At 46.5% G+C, this 27,487-nt stretch overlaps 1 long non-coding RNA gene across 1 annotated transcript in view; it reads right to left on the bottom strand.

The window, feature by feature from the left end:
* Positions 1–2,927: 2,927 nt before the first annotated feature.
* Positions 2,928–27,487, bottom strand: part of LOC310689526 — a 326,670-nt gene continuing 302,110 nt past the window's right edge. The window contains exon 3 of the long non-coding RNA XR_014517447.1: positions 2,928–2,942. This is a non-coding gene — a long non-coding RNA (uncharacterized lncRNA). The remainder of the gene's footprint in view (positions 2,943–27,487) is intronic.

Genomic DNA, 27,487 nt, shown 5'->3' with positions numbered 1-27,487 from the left:
ATGTTGCCCATCTTAAAATTCAGTTCTCCCCGTTTCTGCAGCCATTTGCATTGACGAAAAAGCTTTCTGAAAATTCACCAGAAGAAGTGTGCATGCACACAAAAGCTCATACCAAGAACTAACTTAGTTGGTCTTTAAGGTGCTACTGGAAGGAATTTTTCAGAATTTTAGTGTGATTCTTTCCTAATACAGAGGTACCTTGGTTCTCAAACGCCTTGGTACTCAAACAACTTGGAACCCAAACACTGCAAACCCGGAAATGAGTGTTCCGGTTTGTGAACTTTTTCCGGAAGCTGAACGTGCTCCATTTTGAGTGCTACGCTTCCGATTTGAGTGCAACACTTCTGTTATATAAATTGTGGTATATAAATTTATATTAAGTGGCATATAAATTCAATGAATGAATGAATGAATGAATGAATGAATGAAAAGTTTCTGACAGTACAACAAAGTTGCAGGACTTGATAGCCCATTGACCTGATGTAGCCGGTTCTTCTTAGGTTCTTAGGTTCTTGCGTTGGTTGTTTGTTTGAAGAATTGCATTGCAAACAGAGCCGGATTTAGGTTTGATGAGGCCCTAAGCTACTGAAGGTAATGGGACCCATTATATGTCAGCTGTCCTTTGTCAACAACAAATTGTCACTGTTTTTTGTGTTGAATATATGCTATATGGAAATTTATGGACCTAATAGGTATCTGAAGCTATTTGCACATGTTGCTGTGCAACCAGTCTATGCAGAATGTAGGCACCCTATATATAGAAATGAGCAAACCAGTGATATTTCAGGGAGCAGGCTAGCAGGCGGGGCCCCTGACTTACATCACAGGAGCCTACACAACACCAAACACTGTTGCTGTATGCAGGTTTTATTTTATTTGTTTATTATCTTATACAGTGGTACAGTGGTGCCCCGCAAGACGAATGCCTCGCAAGACGGAAAACTCGCTAGACGAAAGAGTTTTCCGTTTTGGAGGTGCTTCGCAAAACGAATTTCCTATGGGCTTGCTTCGCAAGACGACAATGTCTTGCAAGTTCCTGCTGGTTTTTTTTCCTCCCCCCCCCTTTTTCTAAGCCGCTAAGCCGCTTATCAGCTGATCCGATCAGCAGATAAGCCACTAAAAGCCGCTAATAGCGCTAATAGCGCTAATAGCGCTAATCCGCTAATCCTTCAATGGGCTTGCTTCGCAAGACGAAAAAGCCGCTAGACGAAGAGAATCACAGAACGGATTCTTTTCGTCTTGCGAGGCACCACTATACCTTGGGTTACAGATGCTTCAGGTTACAGACGCTTCAGGTTACAGACTCCGCTAACCCAGAAATAGTACCTCAGGTTAAGAACTTTGCTTCAGGATGAGAACAGAAATCATGCTCTGGCGGCGCGGCAGCAGCAGGAGGCCCCATTAGCTAAAGCGGTGCTTCAGGTTAAGAACAGACCTCTGGAATGAATTAAGTTCTTAACCTGAGGTACCACTGTATTTTGGAAATGTACATCCAGGTGTTTTTTTCTTTACATTTTTTTGGGGGGGCCCAAGATAGTGGGGCCCTAAGCAATAGCTTGTGTAGCTTATACGTAAAACCAGCACTGATTGCAAACTGTGGAGAACTGAGAATTTGGAAAGATGGCTGCGTTTTGCTTCTTTTGGAAATTGCAAACGCGAACTGAGTCCAGTTTCCCCTCCGCTCCCTAGCTGACATCCGAAATATCGGAAGGGAACAAGGTTGGCGGAGGTTGTCTTCCAGCCGCGACAGCCACCCCAGGGAGGAAGAGTCCGAATGATGACAAACGAACAGGCAATCATTTGCTGCAGGTCTTTTTGAGTTAATGAGGTGGGTGATGAATGAAAAGGCCAATCAATTCTCCAAGAATGTGCTGGATATAAATGTCTCTTGTGCAGCCAAAAGACACCAGCTATCAGAATGCGGCTTCCCTCCGAAGTCCAGCTTCTTTCTCATAAACTTTGCTTTAGATGTGTTTACTACTCAAGCACCATAGAGCCTGACCTGAAACTGACATTGCACAAAGCCTCCCAGCTCTGTAAAAACATAGATTTTGCTCGGAAAGCCCAAAGAGCAAGATAAAGCCTGCAACCACTTGATTCAAGTGCCATCTGTGCACTCTGCAAACAGAAAATGGGTTGTTTTTGAGTTGCAGCCAAGTGTTTTCTAACAAGAAAGGCAATTTGTAGCAAAATATCAGCTATTTGGTTGGGGATGTATTGTATTGTTACTTGCCAGCCCAATCTCTGAGTGGTGAGAGATTCTGGGGGCTCCAGCATTTGCCCAGAGTTTGGTTTCCATAGAACAAAGGTCTTTAGGATATATGGATATATCCTAAAGACTAATATATCCTAAAGGATATAGGAAGGTCTTTAGGATATATGGTGTTATCTGCGTGTTCAGACCCAGAAACCTCCCCCTAAATAAATTCACACTTGACTCAAATTTTGCTTTTGGTTTTTGGCAGAATTTAGGCCACAACTTTATCGATTACAGAAAGTGAGTGGTTGCATAGGCTCTGGTTCGACTAGCCCCCTGCCATGTAGGTAGCTAAAACATATAAAAGACTACAGTGCCACCCGCATCTTATGTTCTTATATATTTGTATGTCATGTCCTCCCTTAATATAAAAAGGATGTCACATAGAGGAGGGAGAAAGGTTGTTTTCTGCTGCTCCAGAGAAGCGGACACGGAGCAATGGATCCAAACTACAAGAAAGAAGATTCCACCTAAACATTAGGAAGAACTTCCTGACAGTAAGAGCTGTTCGACAATGGAATTTGCTGCCAAGGAGTGTGGTGGAGTCTCCTATTTTGGAGGTCTTTAAGCAGAGGCTTGGCAACCATATGTCAGGAGTGCTCTGATGGTGTTTCCTGCTTGGCAGGGGGTTGGACTCGATGGCCCTTGTGGTCTATTCCAACTCTATGATTCTATGATTCTAGCGCTGACCCAGGGCACCAGCATAGGTCAGCCAAGGGTGAACACCTGGATAAGAGGAAAGTCAGGAACAGGCTATCTCTGCCACCCAATTGTCCCCCTGGACTCAGGCACGGGCACAACCCCCTCACAGGGGTTGACCAAGCCATCGAGTCCCTGGATTCCTTTAACGGAATACCCTTCACATAGGGATGGCGAGAGCGTTCTCCCATCCCTATCAGCTGAACCAGAGCCTATCTGCAACCTTACAGGTTGTGACGATTTGCTATGCGGCAGGTGAAACCCAAATGACAACAGCCTATCAGCCAAGTGGGGGAAATTCTTGCCGTGCCCCTGTCCCAACGACAGACGACACACGACGGCATAGCAAGGTCAAGCGAAAAAGCCCTAAAAGTAGGGAGAGGTGGGCGGGTGTTCCGAATGCATGCGCCGAAAGAGGAAGCTCTGGGTCATGTGCATGGGCATATATAGGTCCCTAGATCCATTTGGACTGCACCCCATTGGCCAGATTAAACCCAGCATTGAGGGACCTACCAATCGGGTGTTGTGGCTGACCAATCTTACCCACCCACAACACAGGGGATCAGTTTCCAGGTCTCACTGCAACACGTGCCCTCTTTAAGGGAGGACATGATATACAAATATATAAGAACATAGGACGCGGGTGGCACTGTAGTCTAAACAACTGAGCCTCTTGGGCTTGCTGATCGGAAGGTCGGTGGTTCGAATCCCCACAAAGGAGTGAGCTCCCGTTGCTCGGTCCCTGCTCCTGCCAACCTAGCAGTTCGAAAGCACACCAGTGCAAGTAGATAAATAGGTACCGCTGTGCCAGGAGGGTAAACAGCATTTCCATGCGCTCTGGCTTCCGTCACGGTGTTCTGTTGCACCAGAAACAATTTAGTCCTGCTGGCTACATGACCTGGAAAGCTGTCTGTAGACAAACACCGGCTCCCTCGGCCTGAAAGCGAGATGAGCGCCGCAACCCCATAGTCACCTTTGACTGGACTTAACCGTCCAGGGGTCCTTTATCTTTTCTCTTTTTTACATATAAGAATAGCCAGCTGGATCAGCCAGGTGGGAAAAGGCCTGCACTGCAGGGAAAAGATCTTCCAAGACTCAGAAGATGGAGAAGTTTTGAACTACATTTCCTATCAGTTTTCAGGCTCTTAGTGAACATTTCCTGGCAACTCATCCAAAGTCTTAACCAAGCAAGTTCCCTCAGATTTGTCAATAATTCTGTCCCGGGTCAATAAGACTTTATATCCATGCCCTCTTAACTTTGAGGCTGGAATACTACAATGTCCTTTAAGTGGGGCTGCCTTTGAAGACAGTTTGGAAACTGCAGCTTGTCTAGAAAACTGCCGCTATGTTGCCAACAGGGATTGGACAAAGAGATCATAGCTTGGACCAAAATCTTCTTTCTTCTTCTTTGGCAATCACTCATAGTCAAGTAAGATTGTCTTCCATAAACACGGTTTTAACAATGAGTCCATAAGTGACTGTGGATTGGTCCATGTTTCACAAGCGTACAGTAAGGTTGGTAGTACAATAGCTTTGTAAACAAGCCTTTTGGTTTCCCTGCAAATGTCTTGGTCCTCAAACACTCTGCACTTCAGTCGGGAGGAAGCCGCACTCTCAGAGCTCAGGAAACATCCCCCCGCCTTTAAAAATGAAAGCACAGGTTCTCAGGCAGGGGGGTTTCTACTCAAGCAGATGCTTGATCTGGAAGAAAATGTCCAGAGTTGGTGGATGGTGTTTGCAAAAGCAGCCAGAGCCTCCTTGGACGTAAGTGGATGACCTCTTTGACACCGTCTGCCTTCTCGTCTGAGTCCAGCTATTACTAAGGCAGATAATCAATTGTTCCATAGCATACATTTCTCAGATAAGGATATTTTTATAGCCCTGGTAGCATCTCAGCCTGACCTTCTGGAATCATATAATGCTACTGTAGCATGTATAGATATATCAGAAACTGGCTCCCACCAGTTGACAAGCAAGATTTATTTTCTGCAGGAGGTGAAGGAATTCCTTGCACTTTTTGCCCTATACATCTCCGAGCTCTGTTATGCAGATCTTAAACTTCACAACGGGAGCCCACCCCGTTGAGGGATTCAAACCGCCGACCTTCTGATCGGCAAGCCCTAGGCTCTGTGGTTTAACCCACAGCGCCACCCGCGTCCCTCAATGGAGCTTACTACCAGGTAAATGGGTCGAGATGGGGCCCAAAGCATTTTTACTCAGAACTAAGTCCTACTGGGTTCAACAGGATTTACTTGCCGACCAGAAGGTCGGCGGTTCAAATCCCCGCGACGGGGTGAGCTCCCGTTGCTCGGTCCCTGCTCCTGCCAACCTAGCAGTTCGGAAGCACGTCAAAGTGCAAGTAGATAAATAGGTACCACTCCGGTGGGAAGGTAAACGGCGTTTCCGTGCGCTGCTCTGGTTCGCCAGAAGCAGCTTAGTCATGCTGGCCACATGACCTGTACACCGGCTCCCTGTACACCGGCTCCCTCGGCCAGTAAAGCAAGATAAGCGCCACAACCCCAGAGTCAGCCATGACTGGACCTAATGGTCAGAGGTCTCTTTATCTTTTACCTTTTTATGTGCCTGATCATTCTCAGAATTTCTCCTATTATTGTTGTTGTTGTTGTTGTTATTTCCCACCTTTTTCCTGACAGGGACTCAAGCCAGTTTACAGCTACAATTTTATTTCATTCCATTTATCTGTGGAAGGTGTTGTACATGATTCCTTCCCTTGCACATTTTTTCTTTACAACAATCCTGCGAGGTAGGTCAGGCAGAGAGGTTATCATTGGCTCAAGGTGACCAATGTTGATGTTGTTAACAGAGAAATCGTATGGCTCCCCTGGACAAAAAACAAGGACACCAGCCAGGAATACCAGAGCAAAACAGCAGCCAGTAGGCTTGGTCTTGATTGAAGACTGTCGTGACAGGACTCCCACCTGCCACCAGGTGAAACAAGATGGAAGCCCTGAACAAAAGAGAACCCAAACTTTTATTAGCTGCTAATCCTCATGTTACACCCCCCCCCAAACTACATCACTCATACAGCATGGTTACATCATGAAAGGGGAGGTCTGGTGGCAGTAATCTGAGCATCCTGGACCCTGCCCCATGGTTCTCCTTGCCCTCCACCAAACACCCATCAAGTGTAACAAAAGAGATCTTTACATTTCCCTGTTTCCCAGCCAAGTTAATCACACCCTTTTGTCTTCATCTGGGTTTGTTATTTCTGGAATGGCTACCTGTCTGGCACTCAGGTATCAGGAGACAGAAATTATCACTCAGGCAGAGGGGCTGCTGAGTAGCTGAGCTCACATGTCTATATGAATTTCTGCAGTTTTCCCAGTGAGCCAGTACATAGAGACATTAATCAGTGAATTCTTACATTTGGTATCGTGCAGCAAAGGCCCCTTGAATAGACAGGAAGAAACTGTGATGAAGTGCTTTGTGGGGACAAGTCACAAAAGTCACAAAAGTGATTGTGCTGATTTTGGTAGTGGGCTGTATGTGCATGATATCTGCTGGAGGGGCAACCCCCCCCCAACCTATACATAAATTCCTGCAACAATGTGTATACAATGTCTATGTGTGCAGGAGATCAAACACAAGAGAAGCTTCCGGATGCAGAAGGGGATGTCCCTATTTTCATCGGAGAAACGTTGACTGGTTTAACAGCCATCCTGGCTGGTAGCCATTGCTAGCACTCTCTTCTATGAATTTGTCTCATCCTCAGGCTTACAATAGGGACGCTGGTGGCGCTGTGGGTTAAACCACAGAGCCTAGGGCTTGCCGATCAGGTTGGCGGTTCGAATCCCCGTGACGGGGTGAGCTCCCGTTGCTTGGTCCCTGCTCCTGCCAACCTAGCAGTTCGAAAGCACGTCAAAGTGCAAGTAGATAAATAGGTACCACTCCAGCGGGAAGGTAAACGGCATTTCCGTGAGCTGCTCTGGTTCGCCAGAAGCGGCTTAGTCATGCTGGCCACATGATTTGGAAGCTGTACGCCAGCTCCCTCGGCCAATAAAGCGAGATGAGCACTGCAACCCCAGAGGCGGTCACGACTGGACCTAATGGTCAGGGGTCCCTATATAGGCTTACAATATGAAAAGACATGACACAAAAGGAAAAGGGGATTGGAACGGAAGAGGTGAAAAACAAACTCAGGCCCTATTTCTTAAGCTACAGATTTATTGTGCTCTCCCACTCGTTGGTGTAAATAGCTGAAGCAAGAGTCTGTCTGTCAGCAGAATGGGGTAGGGAGGTCAAAGCAATAATAGTTTCAGACCTCAAGAAGCAATCTCCATTTCACGGAAGACTTTGGAATCTGCCTTTGAAGTGCAAGTGCAAAGCAATAAAGCGGTCAGGGTGAGATTGAAGGGGAGCAGTGTCGTCCCCCCCAGTTCTGCCCGATTAATTATTGCTTAAAAATAGGGGAGGGCATTGTCCTCTGGGCATAAGTCGCTTCTGTAACTAATGATCGGATTTGCTCAACTGTAACACCTTGCCGGTTGCAGGAAAACAGCTAGACCTTGTTCGGTGAGAGAGAGACCATGTTTTGCAAGCAAAAGGTCTCAGCTTCAGCGTTGGTGTCTTCAGGTCAGGCTGGAAAGAGGTTTGAAACCCCGGAGAGCCACGGCCAATCAGTGTGGATGATACTGAACTAGCTGGACCAATGTGCTGACACTGTATGAAGACAGCTTCTTATGTGATAGTAATAAGGCAGAATACATAAGGGACCTCCGAAATGAGCATAGAATTATTGGGTTGGAAGAAGCCACCAGTCAACCAAGTATTCCAACCTTCTATCCCATGATCTGTCTGGTCAAGAGCCAGCAGGAGATCTTCCAAGAATTGCTATATTGATAATTATTATTATTATAATTTATACCCCGCCCATTTGGCTGGTTTTCCCCAGCAGCTCTGGGCGGCTTCCAACAAAAGATTAAAAATACATTAAAACATCAGTCATTAAAAACTTCCCTAAACTGGGTGAGCTCCCGTTGCTCGGTCCCTCTCCTGCCAACCTAGAAGTTCGAAAGCACGTCAAAGTGCAAGTAGATAAATAGGTACCGCTCCGGCAGGAAGGTAAACAGCGTTTCCGTGCACTGCTCTGGTTCGCCAGAAGCGGCTTAGTCATTCCAACTCTATGATTCTATGATTCTATGATTCTAAAAACAAACAAGATGAATTTTAACAGGGAGAAATGTAAAGTATTGCACTTGGGCAAAAAAAAATGAGAGGCACAAATACAAGATGGGTGACACCTGGCTTGAGAGTAGTACATGTGAAAAGGATCTAGGAGTCTTGGGTGACCACAAACTTGACATGAGCCAACAGTGTGACGCGGCAGCTAAAAAAGCCAATGCAATTCTGGGCTGCATCAATAGGAGCATAGCATCTAGATCAAGGGAAGTAATAGTGCCACTGTATTCTGCTCTGGTCAGACCTCACCTGGAGTACTGTGTCCAGTTCTGGGCACCACAATTCAAGAAGGACACTGACAAACTGGAACGTGTCCAGAGGAGGGCAACCAAAATGGTCAAAGGCCTGGAAACGATGCCTTATGAGGAACGGCTAAGGGAGCTGGGCATGTTTAGCCTGGAGAAGAGGAGGTTAAGGGGTGATATGATAGCCATGTTCAAATATATAAAAGGATGTCACATAGAGGAAGGAGAAAGGTTGTTTTCTGCTGCTCCAGAGAAGCGGACACGGAGCAATGGATCCAAACTACAAGAAAGAAGATTCCACCTAAACATTAGGAAGAACTTGCTGATAGTAAGAGCTGTTTGACAGTGGAATTTGCTGCCAAGGAGTGTGGTGGAGTCTCCTACTTTGGAGGTCTTTAAGCAGTGGCTTGACAACCATATGTCAGGAGTGCTCTGATGGTGTTTCCTGCTTGGCAGGGGGTTGGACTCGATGGCCCTTGTGGTCTCTTCCAACTCTATGATTCTATGATTCTATGCTGGTCACATGACCCAGAAGCTGTACGCTGGCTCCCTTGGCCAGTAAAGCGAGATGAGCACCACAACCCCAGAGTCGGCCATGACTGGACCTAATGATCAGGGGTCCCTTTACCTTTAAACAGGGCTGCCTTCAGATGTCTTCTAAATATCAGATAGTTGTTAATTTCCTTGACATCTGATGTCAATTTCCTTGACATCTGATGGGAGGGCGTTCCACAGGGCGGGCGCTACCACCAAGAAGGCCCTCTGCCTGGTTCCCTGTAACTTCACTTCTTACAGGGAGGGAACCACCAGAAGGCCCTCGGAGCTGGACCTCTGTGTCCGGGCAGAACGATGGAGGTGGAGACGCTCCTTCAGGTCTACTGGGCCGAGGCCGTTTAGGGCTTGCAAGGTCAGCACCAAGAGTATCAACAGGCAGAGACAAGGTAGGTTTCCACTACTATTCTTGTGAGCCAACTGACTCATGCCGCAGCGTGGAATGAAAAAAGTCCATTTTTTGATCCCACATTCTGGGTGTCCAGAGTGTGGGAGACAAATTGGGACATCTAGAAGCTGGAATAGCTTCTTTCAATCCAGGATGTTCTGCTTGAAAAGGGACAGCTGTGCCTTATTTTTGTAACTGTGAGTTGTTTAAAATAGTTTTTCTATTGCGTTTTAATGCTTTAACCTGCCCCGCTGGGACCTTAGGGTGAAGGATAGCTGATGGCTAGATAAGTTTGTCCCGGTCTACCATTCTAACAGTGCTTGCAGGAAGTTTGCAAGCAGAACATGAAGGGAACATCTGTATCTTATTTTGTCCAAACCTCCAGGTATTTGGGAGTTCTAAACACAGAGGTTCCAGTTACCTACCGCGGCTTAAGCTCTCCAGCTTGGCATCACCCCACTAACACATATACAACGTGCACAAATTAAAAACCTCTTCTTAGCGCAGCCACTGTTTGCCGTCACCCGCACGCACCAAAATTAGAAGCGGGCGAATATATATCCCCTCTTTTGCGCAATTAGGGCTCTGTTTATCCCGACTCCCGCTGTTCTGAAAGGCAGATTGTGTTCCTCGGATCTCATGCACGGCTTAAATAAAATAAAAGTTTGTTTTCCCAGGACAGAAAAGCTATAATCATGGTGTGACAGGGTTCGCAAACACAAAGGTCCTCTTTCGGACCAGGGTATAAAAAGAAAAAAAGGAAGGGGGGGAGCAAGGAAGGGTAGGATAAAATTAGAACATCTGATTTGAACAGTCAAGTTCCTCTGCCGTGTCTTTCATTGCCCCAAGCTTCCCTACATAAGAACATTAGGAGAGTTTGCAGGATCAGACCAGTGGCCCATCTAGACCAGCATCCTGATCTTACAGGGGCCTGTGGGAATCCTGCAAGTACAGGATCCAAACCCTCTCCCCTCCTGTGCTTTATAGAAACTAGCATTCAGAAACTTCTTCTTCTTCTTCTTTGGTGATCCCTCGTAGCCGAGTAAGATTGTCTTTCATAAACTTGGTTTTAACAGCGAGTCCGTAAGTGACTGTGGAGGCCAATTCTGGATCCACACGTCCTTCCACAGTGGGGACATTGGTTTCCAAACAGGAGTTGATCACGGTGTGGATTTGCCAAGAGTGCCTTCCTCTTAGCATGTATCTCCCTCGGATTTGCCAATAACTCTGTCCCGGTTCAATACTTTATATCCATGCCCTGTTAACTTTGAGGCTGGATTACTACAATGTCCTTTTAGTGGGGCTGCCTTTGAAGACAGTTTGGAAACTGCAGCTTGTCTAGAAAACTGCCACTATGTTGCCAACAGGGATTGGACAAAGAGATCATAGCTTGGACCGAAATCTTCTTTCTTCTTCTTCTTTGGCAATCACTCGTAGTCAAGTAAGATTGTCTTCCATAAACACGGTTTTAACACTGAGTCTGTAAGTGGCTGTGGAGGCCAATTCTGGATCCACATGTGGGGACATTGGTTTCTGGGCGAGAGTTGATCATGGTGTGGATTTGCCAAGCATGTCTTCCTCTTAGCACGTTTCTCCCTTGTGTCCTGAGTTCGAGTGTCTTCAAAGCCCATGACACCTTTGGTAAAGGCTGTTCTCCAACTGGAGCACTCACAGGCCAGTGTTTCCCAGTTGTGGGTCTTTATACGACATTTTTTTAGATTTGTCTTGAGAGAGTCTTTAAACCTCTGTTGTTGACCACCCGTGTCATGCTTTTCATTTTTAAGTTCAGAATATCACTGCCTCCGACCTGGGAAGCAGAGCAAAGCCCTCATAGGACCGACCTACGGGACCGCCTCCCCTGGTATGCCCCGCGGAGGACCTTAAGGTCCACAAATGAGAACATTTTGGAGGTCCCAAGTCACAAGATGGTTAGGTTGGTCTCAACTAGGGCCAGGGCCTTTTCAGTACTGGCCCCGACTTGGTGGAACGCTCTGTCACAAGAGACCAGGGCCCTGCGGGACTTGACATCTTTCTGCAGGGCCTGCAAGATGGAGCTGTTCCGCCTGGCCTTTGCTTTGGACTCGGTCTGACCCTTATGTTTCCCTCCCCTTATGGTCTTGATCTATGGGCTACTTTTAAAATGAGGCTGCATCTTAAATTGCATTTTAACCTGTATTTTAAATTGCCCCCCCCCTCATTATGTTTTTACTGTGATTTTATTGGTGTTAGCCGCCCTGAGCGTGGCTCTGGCCAGGAAGGGTGGGGTATAAATAAAATTTATTATTATGGCTTGTAGCCGTCAAAAGCCTTCTCGTCAGTAAATTTGTCCGATTCTCTTTGAAAGCCATCTAGATTGGGGACCATCACTGCCTTCGGTGGGAGCAAAGTCCTGTGGTTGTCCACTGTGAGAACAGTATATTGGATCAAATGGGTCATTGCTCTGATACAATAGGCTCTCCATATGGTTTCAGCTCTCTGTTACAGCTTCTTCCAAAGATCACATGACACAGAGTCCTTTCTTAACTTTTCACCAATTTCTTAATGGGAAGAAATAAACTGCTGGAGGAAGCATGGGAGGGGACAGAGGGTCTGACGTCACTTGTGGATGCCACGGTGGGACAGAGGCACTCACCTCTCACCAGTTGGATGGCAGCCTGCTTACCAGCAGGGAAAGAAGAATGGGGGGGCGCAGTCAGTGTGGTGGAGCTTATTTTAATGCTGAAGACTTATCGCGCATTTTCAAAGTGATGGATCAGCAGTTAACGAGAAAAGAAAATGCATCTGGAAATTATCCAAGGGGAGAGAAGAAATCAGTTCAATTTTCATGGGTGCAGGTTGCAGGTTTTCTGCAGCACTTTGGAACTGGCTGAGCGGTGCTTGTGACTGCGCTTTCATTCTACAAATTATTTCACTAGTGGCCTGCGTTCCTCAGCCCTCCTGCGTGTCCATGGTTCAATTAAAGCCTGTAGGAGGACGTTGTTGTTTAGTCGTTTAGTCATATCCGACTCTTCGTGACCCCCTGGACCAGAGCACGCCAGACACTCCTGTCTTCCACAGCCTCCCGCAGTTTGGTCAAACTCATGCTGGTAGCTTCGAGAACACTGTCCAACCATCTCGTCCTCTGTCATCCCCTTCTCCTTGTGCCCTCCATCTTTCCCAACATCAGGGTCTTTTCCAGGGAGTCTTCTCTTCTCACGAGGTGGCCAAAGTATTGGAGCCTCAGCTTCAGGATCTGTCCTTCCAGTGAGCACTCAGGGCTGGTTTCCTTCAGAATGGAGAGGTTTGATCTTCTTGCAGTCCATGGGACTCTCAAGAGTCTCCTCCAGCACCAGAATTCAAAAGCATCATTTCTTTGGCGATCAGCCTTCTTTATGGTCCAGCTCTCACTTCCATACATCACTACTGGGAAAACCAGAGCTTGAACTATACGGACCTTTGTTGGCAAGGTGAGAACAGATATTGTGCTCCAGCAGTGCAACGGCAGCAGGAGGCCCCATTAGCTAAAGTGTTACCTCAGGTTAAGAACAGTTTCAGGTTAAGAACGGACCTCCAGAGTGAATTAAGTTCTTAACCCGAGGTACCACTGTATCAATTTGTTTAGATCAGGGGTTGGCAAACTTTTTCAGCAGGGGGCTGGTCCACTGTCCCTCAGATCTTGTGGGGGGGCCGGACTATATTTTTTTAAAAATAAAAATGAACGGATTCCTATGCCCCACAAATAACCCAGAGATGCATTTTAAATAAAAGGACACATTCTACTCATGTAAAAACATGCTGATTCCCAGGCTATCTGCAGGCCAGCTTTAGAAGGTGATTGGGCCGGATCTGGCCCCCAGGCCTTAGTTTGCCTACTCATGGTTTTGATCTCTTTTAAAGCCATACAAACCGGTGGCCGTCGCTACCCCTTGAGGGAAGTGAATCCAATAGTTTAATTCAGATAAGAGGAGCATGCATTGGAACGTGTCCAGAGGAGGGCAACCAAAATGGTCAAAGGCCTGGAAACGATGCCTTATGAGGAACGGCTAAGGGAGCTGGGCATGTTTAGCCTGGGGAAGAGGAGGTTAAGGGGTGATATGATAGCCATGTTCAAATATATAAAAGGATGTCACATAGAGGAGGGAGAAAGGTTGTTTTCTGCTGCTCCAGAGAAGCAGACACGGAGCAATGGATCCAAACTACAAGAAAGAAGATTCCACCTAAACATTAGGAAGAACTTCCTGACAGTAAGAGCTGTTCGACAGTGGAATTTGCTGCCAAGGAGTGTGGTGGAGTCTCCTACTTTGGAGGTCTTTAAGCAGAGGCTTGACAACCATATGTCAGGAGTGCTCTGATGGTGTTTCCTGCTTGGCAGGGGGTTGGACTCGATGACCCTTGTGGTCTCTTCCAACTCTATGATTCTATAATTCTATGAACTTATTATTTATATCCCGCCCATCTAGCTGGGTTTCCCCAGCCACTTTGGGCGGCTTCCAACCAAATATTGAAAACATGATACAGCATTAAACATTAAAAACTTCCCTAAACAGGACTGCCTTCAGAGGTCTTCTGAAAGCATCTGTTCCACCAATGGCTTCGAGTTACAAGAAAGGAGATCCCAACTCAACATCAGGAAGAACTTTCTGACAGTAAGAATTGCTTGACGATGGAACGGTCTCCCTCGGGAGCTTATGGAATCTCCTTCCGGGGAGGTTGGACAACTGCATATTAGGGGGTCTTCAGCTACATTTCAGGGGGTTAGACTAGATGACCCTTGGTGTCATTTGTAAGATACGTTGCCACTCTTAATATTAAATGCTGAACTCTGCCATCAGAGCTCATTAACTCAGCAAGTAATTGCTCGTTAATGCAGCAATTCCCCTAGGAGCAGTGGCAGATTTGCATATAGGATGAGTTGGCTGCAACCTCTTAAACTAAGGGTGTGTGTGTGTGTGTGTGTGTGTGTCTCAGACTCTTCCCAAAAAGAGAGAGGCATATTTCACTATCTGGGTCCTGTTGCTTAGTAACATGAAATACATGGTGTATGAGTCTATGGCTATATAACAGATGCAGAAGTGCGTACTTACTGTTTAGTATTCAGATATCTGTCTGTCATTACAGTTACAGGTAGGTAGCCGTGTTGGTCTGTCGTAGTCGAAACAAAATAAAAAGAATTCCTTCCAAAAGCACCTTAGAGACCAACTAAGTTTCATAGAATCATAGAGTTGGAAGAGACCACAAGGGCCATCGAGTCCAACCCCCTGCCAAGCAGGAAACACCATCAGAGCACTCCTGACATATGGTTGTCAAGCCTCTGCTTAAAGACCTCCAAAGCAGGAGACTCCACCACACTCCTTGGCAGCAAATTCCACTGTCAAACAGCTCTTACTGTCAGGAAGTTCTTCCTAATGTTTAGGTGGAATCTTCTTTCTTGTAGTTTGGATCCATTGCTCCGTGTCCGCTTCTCTGGAGCAGCAGAAAACAACCTTTCTCCCTCCTCTATATGACATCCTTTTATATATTTGAACATGGCTATCATATCACCCCTTAACCTCCTCTTCTCCAGGCTAAACATGCCCAGCTCCCTTAGCCGTTCCTCATAAAGCATCGTTTCTAGGCCTTTGACCATTTTGGTTGCCCTCCTCTGGACACGTTCCAGTTTGTCAGTGTCCTTCTTGAACTGTGGTGCCCAGAACTGGACACAGTACTCCAGGTGAGGTCTGACCAGAGCAGAATACAGTGGCACTATTACTTCCCTTGATCTAGATGCTATACTCCTATTGATGCAGCCCAGAATTGCATTGGCTTTTTTAGCTGCCGTATCACACTGTTGGCTCATGTCAAGTTTGTGGTCAACCAAGACTCCTAGATCCTTTTCACATGTACTGCTCTCAAGCGAGGTGTCACCCATCTTGTATTTGTGCCTCTCATTTTTTTTGCCCAAGTGCAATACTTTACATTTCTCCCTGTTAAAGTTCATCTTGTTTGTTTTGGCCCAGTTCTCTAATCTGTCAAGGTTGTTTTGAAGTGTGATCCTGTCCTCTGGGGTGTTAGCCACCCCTCCCTGTTTGGTGTCATTTGCAAATTTGATCAGGATGCCCTTGAGTCCATCATCCAAGTTGTTGATAAAGATGTTGAATAAGACCGGGCCCAAGACAGAACCCTGTGGCACCCCACTAGTCACTCTTCTCCAGGATGAAGAGGAACCATTGATGAGCACCCTTTGGGTTCGGTCAGTCAGCCAGTTACAAATCCACTGAGTGGTAGCATAGTCAAGACCGCATTTTACCAGCTTCTTTACAAGAATATCATGGGGCACCTTGTCAAATGCGTTGCTGAAATCAAGGTAGGCTACATCCACTGCGTTCCCTTCATCTACCAGGCTTGTAATTCTGTCAAAAAACGAGATCAGGTTAGTCTGACATGACTTATTTATCAGAAATCCATGCTGACTATTGGTGATCACAGCATTCCTTTCTAGGTGCTCACAGACTGTTTGCTTAAAGATCTGCTCCAGAATCTTCCCTGGTATTGATGTCAGACTGACTGGGTGTTTGTTCTTGGTATGAGCATGCACATGAAGAAGGTATCTGAAGCAGTGTGCATGCACACAAATGCTCATACCAATAACAAACTTAGTTGGTCTCTAAGGTGCCACTAGAAGGAAATTTTTTATCATTATACTATGTGTTTTGAGAACAAGCGAGAATTCTTTGATATCATTGTGACTCACAATAATATTAGGGCTGCCTAATATTTTCCTGGGGAAATTTCCAAAAGGTGACGCTTTGTCCTGGATCTTCAGCAAGTAAACCCAAAAATCGGGGCAGCACACGGAAATGCAGTTTACCTTCCTGCCAGAGCGGTACCTATTTATCTACTTGCACTGGCATGCTTTCGAACTGCTAGGTTGGCAGGAGCTGGGACCGAGCAATGGGAGCTCATCCCGTCGCAGGGATTCGAACTGCCGACCTTTCGATCAGCAAGCCTTAGGCTCAGTGGTTTAACCCACAGCGTCCCCACAGTGCCACCCACGTTGAATATTATGCCCCAAATCTCTTGCCCAGTGTATCATTACAGATTTAACTTGCTCATCTTTTGTATGCCATTCCAAGAGCAATTTGTACATTTTCGACAGTAATTTTGTATTATTTCCCTTGACCTGTGTTATTCAACTGAGCTGAATAGGATCCAAAAGGCAGCAGTCTGATTGGTCCTAGAACAATAGGGTCCAGAATACAGCAGTCTGATTGGTCCTAGAACAATAGGATTCAGAATGCAGCAATCTGATTGGTCCTAGAACAATAGGGTCCAGAATGCAGCAGGCTGATTGGTCCACAGGAGCCACTCAATCCAGCTCCAGGTGAAAGTGAATCCACAACCTGGTTGGCCTACAAGTGAATCCCGGAATTAGCTAATCACGTGGGGCCCATTGTGTAAATAATGTATATAAAGCAGACATTCTGGGGGAACTTCCATTCCTCCTCACCACTATGAGCTGAATAAAGAGCATGAAATCCACTCTCGACTCCGAGTATATTTCAACCTGGGTCTCCACTTATTTTTGGTCCTATCTCTCTTTAACATGGGGAAACATTCAGCCACACAATTGATCCCCAGGAAGTCCATTCAATGGGAAGGTTCTCAACCTCTAGTCACCTGGCCATCTGAGAGAGAGGAAAGATAAAGACTCTGCACATTGACCAGATGTCTGAAGTCCAGTGTAATAAATGGGCCCCCGGAAGATGATAGTGGGGAGACCTTTGGCCTGTGTTTTCCAAGCAAGATGGCAGGCTGTGATTTATGACTGCGTGGAGAAACTTGCTCTTGGGTCCAAAGTAAGTCTTGAGGGTTAACGGACCAAGGCGAATGACCCTGTAAGAGGGGTGAGTGAGAGGAAGGCAGTTCGTGCTTTAGAAAACAGCAAGAAACTTCCCCTCTAAAAACATTAGCAACAAGATTGGCTCCATATTGTGGAGAGGTCAAACATTGACATGGGTCCCCAAGGGGATTTTCCCTTGGGAAATGGGGTTGGCCTCTGTGAGATCAGGATTCTACATCAGATGGCCTTTGGCCTGATCTAGCCGGCATAGAATAGAATAGAATAGAATAGAATCATAGAATCATAGAGTTGGAAGAGACCACAAGGGCCATGGAGTCCAACCCCCTGCCAAGCAGGAAACACCATCAGAGCACTCCTGACATATGGTTGTCAAGCCTCTGCTTAAAGACCTCCAAAGGAGGAGACTCCACCACACTCCTTGGCAGCAAATTCCACTGTCAAACCGCTCTTACTGTCAGGAAGTTCTTCCTAATGTTTAGGTGGAATCTTCTTTCTTGTAGTTTGGATCCATTGCTCCGTGTCCGCTTCTCTGGAGCAGCAGAAAACAACCTTTCTCCCTCCTCTATGTGACATCCATTTATATATTTGAACATGGCTGTCATATCACCCCTTAACCTCCTCTTCTCCAGGCTAAACATGCCCAGCTCCCTTAGCCGTTCCTCATAAGGCATCGTTTCCAGGCCTTTGACCATTTTGGTTGCCCTCCTCTGGACACGTTCCAGTTTGTCAGTGTCCTTCTTGAACTGTGGTGCCCAGAACTGGACACAGTACTCCAGGTGAGGTCTGACCAGAGCAGAATACAGTGGCACTATTACTTCCCTTGATCTAGATGCTATACTCCTATTGATGCAGTTGTTGTTGTTATTACTATTATTATTACAGTGGATGCTCGGGTTGCGAACATGATCTGTGTGGGAGGCACGTTCGCAACCCACAGCGTTCACAACCTGCAGGGCCACGTCTGCGCACACGCGGGTTGCGATTCGGTGCTTCTGTGCATGCGCAAAGTGTGATTTTGCACTTCTACGCATGCGTGGCCGAGGTACCGGAATGGGTTTTGGCGATCCGTAACCCAAAAAAACGCAACCTGAAGTGTCTGTAACCCGAGGTATAACTGTATTATTATGCCTAATTCAGGGACAATTCAATACAGTGGTGCCTCGCAAGACGAAAAGAATCCGTTCTGTGATTCTCTTCGTCTAGCGGTTTTTTCGTCTTGCGAAGCAAGCCCATTGACGGATTAGCGGATTAGCGCTATTAGCGCTATTAGCACTATTAGCACTATTAGCGCTATTAGCGGCTTTTAGCGGCTTTTAGCGGCTTATCTGCTGATCGGATCAGCTGATAAGCGGCTTAGCGGCTTAGAAAAAGGGGGGAGGGGGGAAAAACCAGCAGGAACTTGCAAGACATTTTCGTCCTGCGAAGCAAGCCCATAGGAAATTCGTTTTGCGAAGCACCTCCAAAACGGAAAACTCTTTCGTCTAGCGAGTTTTCCGTCTTGTGAGGCATTCGTCCTGCGGGGCACCACTGTACTGTTCCCCAGCAGTGAAGCAATACAATGGCCAGAACCAGCAAACAGGAAGCTTTTAACAAACACTGCAAAGGAGACAGGCAGTGCAATTCTGTACACGTTAACTCAAAAATAAGCCCCGCTAGGTCAATGGGACTTGCTTCCAGGCTGCGCACACCCCACACCTTTCAGCAAATCCTTACCACCACTAAGAATCCTATATTTGTTTAAAATGCTGGAAATTGTAATAATAATAATAATTTATTCTTTATACCCTGCCCATCTGGTTGGGTTTCCCCAGCCACTCTGTAGCTCTGTGAAGGGTAATCTATAATTCCCATTATCTTTCTTTTTTTGGGGGGGGGAGTGTGCTTTAAAAGTCAAGTGTGTACTCAGCCCCAGGTGTGTCGAGGGTTGCAACCTTCCTTGTGTAGCTAGATTTTGTGCAATAGGCACAAGTCAAAGAAAGCCCAGGCCACTATTGAATAGCTCTTACTGTCAGAAAGTTCGTTCAGCTGTTGCTTTTCTGTGGTGCTGTCTTTCAAAGTGCTTTCAGAGAAACCTCTTAACTACCATACCAAGAAGACTCACTTTTTCCCTCCTAAAAAGTAAGGGGAAATATGTATGCGTCTTATGGAGCGAATGCAGGCTGCGCAGTTATCCCAGAAGCCAGAGCAGCAAGAGGGATCGCTGCTTTCACTGCTCAGTGATCCCTCTTGCTGTTCTGGCTTCTGGGATTCAGAATATTTTTTTTCTTGTTTTCCTTCTCCAAAAACTAGGTGCGTCTTGTGGTCTGGTGCGTCTTATAGAGCAAAAAAATACGGCATTTCCCTTCCCAAAGGCTAGGACACATGCTTTTCTTTGCATTTGGCTATCTTCTCTTCCAGATTTCTAACCGCTTTTGCTGCTGCACACTGAGCATCCCTGAGTCCGTCGATGTCGTTCTTCAAATCACCAAATCCCAAATGCAAACTTGTTCACTCAGCTGTCGCCTAACCAGTGCTGAGGACAGCAAGATTTCAATTTCCTGTGAGTTACAACCTGGGCCTTTGGTTAACTGCAGGGGTCAGCAAACTTTTTCAGCAGGGGGCCGGTCCACTGTCCCTCAGATCTTGTGGGGGGGTCGGATTATATTTTGGGGGAAAAATAATGAACGAATTCCTATGCCCCACAAATAACCCAGAGATGCATTTTAAATAAAAGGACACATTCTACTCATGTAAAAACACGCTAATTCCTGGACCGTCTGTGGGCCGGATTGAGAAGGCGATTGGGCCGGATCTGGCCCCTGGGCCTTAGTTTGCCTAAAGGTAAAGGTAACCCTAAAGGTAAAGGTAAAGTGACCCCTGCCCATTAGGTCCAGTCGTGGCCGACTCTAGGGTTGTGGCGCTCATCTTGCTTTATTGGCCGAGGGAGTCGGCGTACAGCTTCCGGGTCATGTGGCCAGCATGACTAAGCCGCTTCTGGCGAACCAGAGCAGCGCACGGAAACACCGTTTACCTTCCCGCTGGAGTGGTATCCATTTATCTACTTGCACTTTGACGTGCTTTCGAACTGGAGCAGGGACGGAGCAACGGGAGCTCACCCCGTCGCGGGGATTCGAACCGCCGACCTTCTGATCGGCAAGTCCTAGGCTCTGTGGTTTAACCCACAGCGCCACCCGCATCCCTGTTTGCCTACCCATGTTTGCCTACCCATGGGTTAACGCAACCGAATATCATAATCTATTGTTCTTCTTCCCTCTTTAAAGGAGATGGGTATCTTTCTCCCCCTTTCATTACACATTCCTTCAGAGATAATAACAATAACATGATCACTGCCAGAGGGAGGTTTTGCATTCTGCTGGTGTCCATGCAACAGAGACTCGCGAAGACAGCATAACAGCCACTCGAGACTCGTAGAATGTCGGGTTTATGAGCACGGACGTTCCATTTTAATCTTCTATTTTGAAGTGATGTAAACGATGAATAATCATCACACTCCTACAATAGCAGCGAGAAACATCAGAAGATGAAGTCATCCTTACATGCCGCCGGAGCAACTTGTGTTGAATTTGTAGCATGGGTTTCTGCCTCATATCCTCCGACATTTCACAGGTGAAAACAGGAACTTCCCAGTGTGCTCAGCAAAACCTTGTTTCCATTTATACACTTCTTGGCCTCTCCCTCTACAATGAGGACATGAAGGCAGTAGCCTATCCCAGTTACACTGGACAAAGTACTCGGACGTCATTGGATCTCAGATTCCATGGACATCCAATGGAGCTGAACTTTGGAAGGTAAAGGTGAAGGGACCCCTGACCATTAGGTCCAGTCGTGGCCGACTCTGGGGTTGCGGCGCTCATCTCGCTTTATTGGCCGAGGGAGCCGGCGTACAGCTTCCGGGTCATGTGGCCAGCAGGACTAAGCCGCTTCTGGAGAACCAGAGCAGCGCACGGAAACGCCGTTTACCTTCCCGCCGGAGCGGTACCTATTGATCTACTTGCACTTTGACGTGCTTTCAAACTGCTAGGTTGGCAGGAGCAGGGACCGAGCAACGGGAGCTCACTCTGTCGCAGGGATTCGAACCGCCGACCTTCTGATTGGCAAGTCCTAGGTTCTGTGGTTTAACCCACAGTGCCACCCGCGTCCTGAACTTTGGAAGATTTGGGACAAATATAAGAAAATGCTTCTTCATGCAAGTGTATAGTTAAACTACAGAACGCCCTCCCACAAGAGGCAGCGAAGGCCACCAAGCTAAATGGCTTAAAAAGTGTAGAAGCCAAGCCTTATGAGGAACAGTTGAAGGAGCTGAATATGTTGAACCTGAAAAAGAGGAGATTGAACTGAGATATAATAGCCATCTTCAAATATCTCAAGGGCTTTGCCATGGAAGATGGAGCAAGATTGTTTTTTCCTGCTCTGGAGGGTAGGACTTGAACCCATGGCTTCTAATTACAAGATTCTGCCTAAGCATTAGGAAGAACTTTCTGACAGAGCTGTTCAACAGGGGAACAGTCTCCCTCAGGAGATTGTAGACCAGGCAGAGGCAAACGCCAGCCCTCTAGATGTTTGGGACTACAATTCCCATCATCCCTAGCTAACAGGACCAGTGGTCGGGGTGATGGGAATTGTAGTCCCAAACATCTGGAGGGCCGGAGTTTGCCTATGCCTGTTGTAGACTCTTCTTCTCTGGAGGATTTTAAGCAGAGGTTGGCTGGCCATCTGTCATGGATGCTTTAGCTGAGATTCCTGCCTTGTGGGGAGTTGGACTAGATAGGGTCCCTTCCGACTGCTTGAAATCTGGAGAGCTGTACTTTTGTTAAGAAACCAGAGGCCTTTCTCTTGGGCATTGTCGGCCAATTGGTGTCAAAGAAAGATAGAACATTTTTTATGTATGCTACAACAGCAGCAAGAATACTCATCGCAAAGTATTGGAAGACTCAAGATCTACCCACCTTGGAAGAATGGCAGATGAAGGTGATTGACTACATGGGACTGGCTGAAATGACTGGCAGAATCTGAGACCAGGGAAAAGAGACGGCGGAAGAAGATTGGAAGAAATTTAAAATTTCTCTTAAGAAATATTGTAAAATTAATGAGTGCTAAGATGTTGTGGTTATAGAAAGTAAGGGATTACAGCGGTAAAAGATTAAGTAAAAGAAAAGGAAAGGGAGAGGATTTGCTGAAATAAATTTGGGAATTGGAATGCAGAAAGGGGAGGTACGGGGAAGTCGACAAAGTAAGTTTTAAGAAAAAAAGGATTCGAAATTATACATGTTTGTTTTTGTGTGTGTATGTTTGTATTGTGTATGTTTTTATAATTTGTGAAAATTCAATAAATATTTTTTTAAAAAAAATGAAATCTGGAGAGCTGTTTCCCATCAGTGTAGACAACATGGAGCTATATGAAACAACTGTCTGAATTGCTATAAGGCATTGTGCTATATTTCTGTATGCTTACTAGTCCGCCCTAGGCAGGGTTTCTTCTTCCTCTTCTGCACTGAGCTAGCTCCTCTGGTCCAGATCTCACCCTTCTCCCTACTTCAAAAAATAACCTGTCTCCATCTACCAGAGCCTTTCCCTATCTCCTTCTATCTACCTCTACCTCTCTTTCAAATCAGAACTAGTGAAGGCGGTGAAGGTCCTGTGTGAGTGCCTGGAGGCGGTTGGAGGATGGATGGGGGCTAATGGATTGAAGTTGAATCCTGACAAAACAGAAGTACTGTTTTGGGGGGATGGGGAGCGGGCAGGTGTGGAGGATTCCCCAGTCCTGAATGGGGTAACTGTGCCCCTGAAGGACCAGGTGTGCAGCCTGGGAGTCATTTTGGACTCACAGCTGTCCATGGAGGCACAGGTCAGTTCTGTGTCCAGGGCAGCTGTCTACCAGCTCCACCTGGTACGCAGGCTGAGACCCTACCTGCCCGCGGACTGTCTGGCCAGAGTGGTGCATACTCTAGTTATCTCCCGCTTAGACTACTGCAATGCGCTCTGTGTGGGGCTACCTTTGAAGGTGACTCGGAAACTACAACTAATCCAGAATGCAGCAGCTAGACTGGTGACTGGGAGCGGCCACCGAGACCACATAACACCGGTCTTGAAAGACCTACATTGGCTCCCAGTACATTTCCGAGCACAATTCAAAGTGTTGGTGTTGACCTTTAAAGCCCTAAACGGCCTCGGTCCTGTACACCTGAAGGAGGGTCTCCACCCCCATCGTTCTGCCCGGACACTGAGGTCCAGCTCCGAGGGCCTTCTGGCGCTTCCCTCATTGCGAGAAGCAAAGCTACAGGGAATCAGGCAGAGGGCCTTCTCGGTGGTGGCACCCTCCCTGTGGAACACCCTCCCACCAGATGTCAAAGAGAACAACAACTACCTGACATTCAGAATACATCTTAAGGCAGCCCTGTTCAGGGAAGTTTTTAATGTATGACATATTAGTGTATTTTTGGTACAGTGGTACCTCGCAAGACGAATGCCTCGCATGACGAAAAACGCGCAAGCCGAAAGAGTTTTCCGTTTTTTGAGTCGTTCCGCAAGACGAATTTCCCTATGGGCTTGCTTCGCAAGACGAAACGTCTTGCGAGTTCTTGCGAGTTTGCTTCCTTTTTCTTAAAGCCGCTAAGCCGTTAATAGCCGCTAAGCCGCTAATAGTCGTCCTTCGCAAGACGAAAAAACCGCAAGACAAAGAGACTTGCGGAACGGATTAATTTCGTCTTGCGAGGCACCACTGTATTTGTGGAAGCCGCCCAGAATGGCTGGGGAAACCCAGCCAGATGGGCAGGATACAAATAAATTATTATTATTATTATTATTATTATTATTATTATTATTATTATTATTATTATTATTTAGAGAAATCACTTTCTGATCGGCTGCCCAAATCTTTGTTTGTGATCACTTTTCACCCACTACCTTGCCTTCGTTTCCAGCCTGATCAGCAGATCTGCTCACCGCGTCCTGACCCTAGATTCCTCATTTAGACATTTGGCACACAATCCTTCTCCAAAACCCTCGTGTTCTATTTAAAACTCTTGCCCAACTTGTGCCTTGCTTTACTTCTGCTTATCTTTTAAGTTCCCATCTGCATTGAGCTACGCTAGGCAGTTAAGTCTCATGATTCCATAGCCACATAATGAGAAAAAGCTATCTTCCTATATACAGAAAAACGGAAGGCTGTCGTCACGCAGCTTCTGGAGGACTATTTGTAATGCTCCAAATCACCATCCTGAAGGATCTGTGAGGATACCAGGGGCTGGGTAAGGCATAAAGGTAGGCGTTAGTGGGATGAGTGAGTGACAGAAGAAGAAGAAGAAGAAGAAGAAGAAGAAGAAGAAGAAGAAGAAGAAGAAGAAGAAGAAGAAGAAGAAGAATTTATTATTTATACCCCGCCCATCTGGCTGGGTTTCCCCAGCCACTCTGGGCGGCTTCCAACCAAATATTGAAAACTTGATACAGAATTAAACATTAAAAACTTCCCTAAACCGGGCTGCCTTCAGAGGTCTTCTAAAAGTCAAATAGTTGTTTTATCTCCTTGACACCTGATGGGAGGGCGTTCCACAGGGTGGGCACCACCATGAGAAAGCCCTCTGCCTGGTTTCCTGTAACCTCACTTCTCGCAGTGAAGAAACTGCCAGAAGTTTCTCGGTGTCTGGGATGGATGATGGAGGTGGAGATGCTAAAGGGTCAAGGCTGTTTTTAAGGCATAATAATAATAATAATAATAATAATAATAATAATAATTTATTTCTACCTCACCCATCTGGCTGGGTTTCCCCAGCCACTCTGGGCAGCTTCCAACAGAAGAATAAAAACACATTAAAACATCACTCATTAAAAACTTCCCTAAACAGGGCTGCCTTCAGATGTCTTCTAAATACAGTGGTACGTCGGGTTAAGAACTTAATTCGTTCTTAACCTGAACCTGTTCTTAACCTGTGGTACCACTTTAGCTAATGGGGCCTCCCGCTGTCGTTGCCGCGCGATTTCTGTTCTCATCCTGAAGCAAAGTTCTTAACCCGAGGTACTATTTCTGGGTTAGCAGAGTCTGTAACATGAAGCATCTGTAACCCAAGGTACCACTGTAGCTATTTATTTCTTTGACATCTGCTGGGAGGGCGTTCCACAGGGCAGGCACCACCACCAAGAAGGCCCTCTGCCTGGTTCCCTGTAACCTCACCTCTCGCAGGGAGGGAACCACCAGAAGGCCCTCGGCGCTGGACTTCAGTGTCCGGGCTGAACGATGGGGGTGGAGACGCTCCTTTAAAGGTCAGCACATGATAAAACCAGTGCTGGGCATATCATGTGACTCACCTGGCAGTGTGATTTGGCTCCTGTCCAATGCAGCCACTAAAACAGGGCTGGATAAGCGTTTGCTTCAGCTTCCTTTCCAGCCAGCGTGACTTGAGACGCGCTTTCGAAAGGTCTTATCGCAACTGAACTGTGAACCCCCTTCCCCGCTCCCTGGAATCTTATTGGTGGCCAACTGATAACACCTGAAGCCGGCATGGTTGTGCCCAACTCTCTTGGCCTCTGCCAACCCAGTGGAAAGAAGGCAGAGGAGACAGAGATAAGGCTTTGCGAAGCTGGCTGGCGACGATACCTGCACCTGCAATTGAAAGGTGTAATGATTTCGCTTGCCGTTCTGCTTCAGACGCAGCAGGAGGCTTTCCTGCAGAGGGAGATAAGACAAAATGACACACACACCCCACATAATTCTTAAGAAAAGAAAAGCACTGTTGGAGAAGTGGAAATTGGCTCAGCGGCTGCAATCGAGTCTGTTAGTTCCAACTCAGGTAGCATGAAAGCCCATCCACGATATGGTACCCCGGAAACTGACTAAGCGCTTCTTTGAAGTGGGCAACGCACAATTAATATTTACCCCTGCTAACGGCCGCTGGTGCTCTAATCATTGATTTCTTTTACTTTACAAGGAGTTGCAATGTATAGGAGGTGTACGGTTCGGAGAAGATGAAACGATGGAAGGGTCGTAGAACTTGGAGCTCTTTGGCCTAGAAAAGAAGGTGCTGAAATTAAAAAAAATAAGGTCTTAAATATATAACAAATGTACCAACCAAGCACATACATAGATATGTGGACCACATGTCTGGAGCAGCACAGGAAGACAGCCCTGAAACCATTTTGACTCCCAAACTGACCAAATGTTTGATTTTTAAGGCGGGCAATTCAAGAATGAGTTCTTGACAGTTAATGGCTTTTTAAGCTTCCTCCACGTGAATAGGAGTTCACTTTTTGAATACTGTATTTTTCGCTCTATAAGACTCACTTTTTCCCTCCTAAAAAGTAAGGGGAAATGTGTGTGAGTCTTATGGAGCGAATGCAGGCTACGCAGCTATCCCAGAAGCCAGAACAGTGAGAGGGATTGCTGCTTTCACTGCGCAGCGATCCCTCTTGCTGTTTTGGCTTCTGGGATTCAGAATATTTTTTTTTCTTGTTTTCCTCCTCCAAAAACTAGGTGCGTCTTATGGTCTGGTGCGTCTTATAGAGCGACAAATACAGTAATAAGAATTGTATGTCGCAAGGAGGGTGCATCAGGATTTTAGAGACGCTTAGGTGGGGCACAGCCAAAAAAAGGTTGGGAACCACTGCTCTAAACTGACTGTTTACCCTACCATTTTTGTTTTACATTCTGGATTGAAAAATTAAAAAGTACAAAATTACAATTGTGCAGAGTCAAATAAGACACAGAAACAAGAAATAGTACCCATGTAGGGAACAAAACAGAACAACAACAACAACAAAAAGATTGTGTGCGTTACAGAGAAAGGGGGGAAATTGTTGTTGTAGTTAATCCAACCCTGGAAATGCCGTTGAGGCTGAACATGGGACCTTCTACACGCCAAGCAGATGTACTATCACTGAACTACGATCCTTCCCATTGAAATCAGTTTCCCTTAAATCCCAACCAATCTTGCCCATTGAGTTGAACTAATGGTCTAACTACATGTTAGGGGAACTGTGCGGTTTGGAGCAGGGTCAAGAGACAGTTGGGATGGCCTGTGCCTTTCACAGTTCCAGCGTCCCCCTGCGACAAAGAGCTTAAAATACTGAATTGTTTTCCCAGGGTGCTACAGTCACTGTTAAAGGGGAGGGGGGAAGTGTAGGACAGTCAAAGAACAGGACTGTCCTCCAGGTATTTTGGATGCAGACTTCCATGGTTGGCTAAGGCCAATGGAGATGGGTGATGAAACCTCTTGAGGGCACCAGGGTGGGGAGGACTGCGTGGCTTCATAATGATGATAGATAAAATAATCAGGCCATCAGCTTTTTAAATTAAAGAGCCATGAAAACATATAAGGCTGCCCTGCTGGATCAGACCA

This window comes from Podarcis liolepis, assembly GCF_965112155.1.
Source record: "Podarcis liolepis genome assembly, chromosome: 12".
Classification (NCBI taxonomy): domain Eukaryota; kingdom Metazoa; phylum Chordata; class Lepidosauria; order Squamata; family Lacertidae; genus Podarcis; species Podarcis liolepis.
Note: the sequence above shows the minus strand (reverse complement) of the source record. Positions and strands in the feature narration are given on the sequence as shown.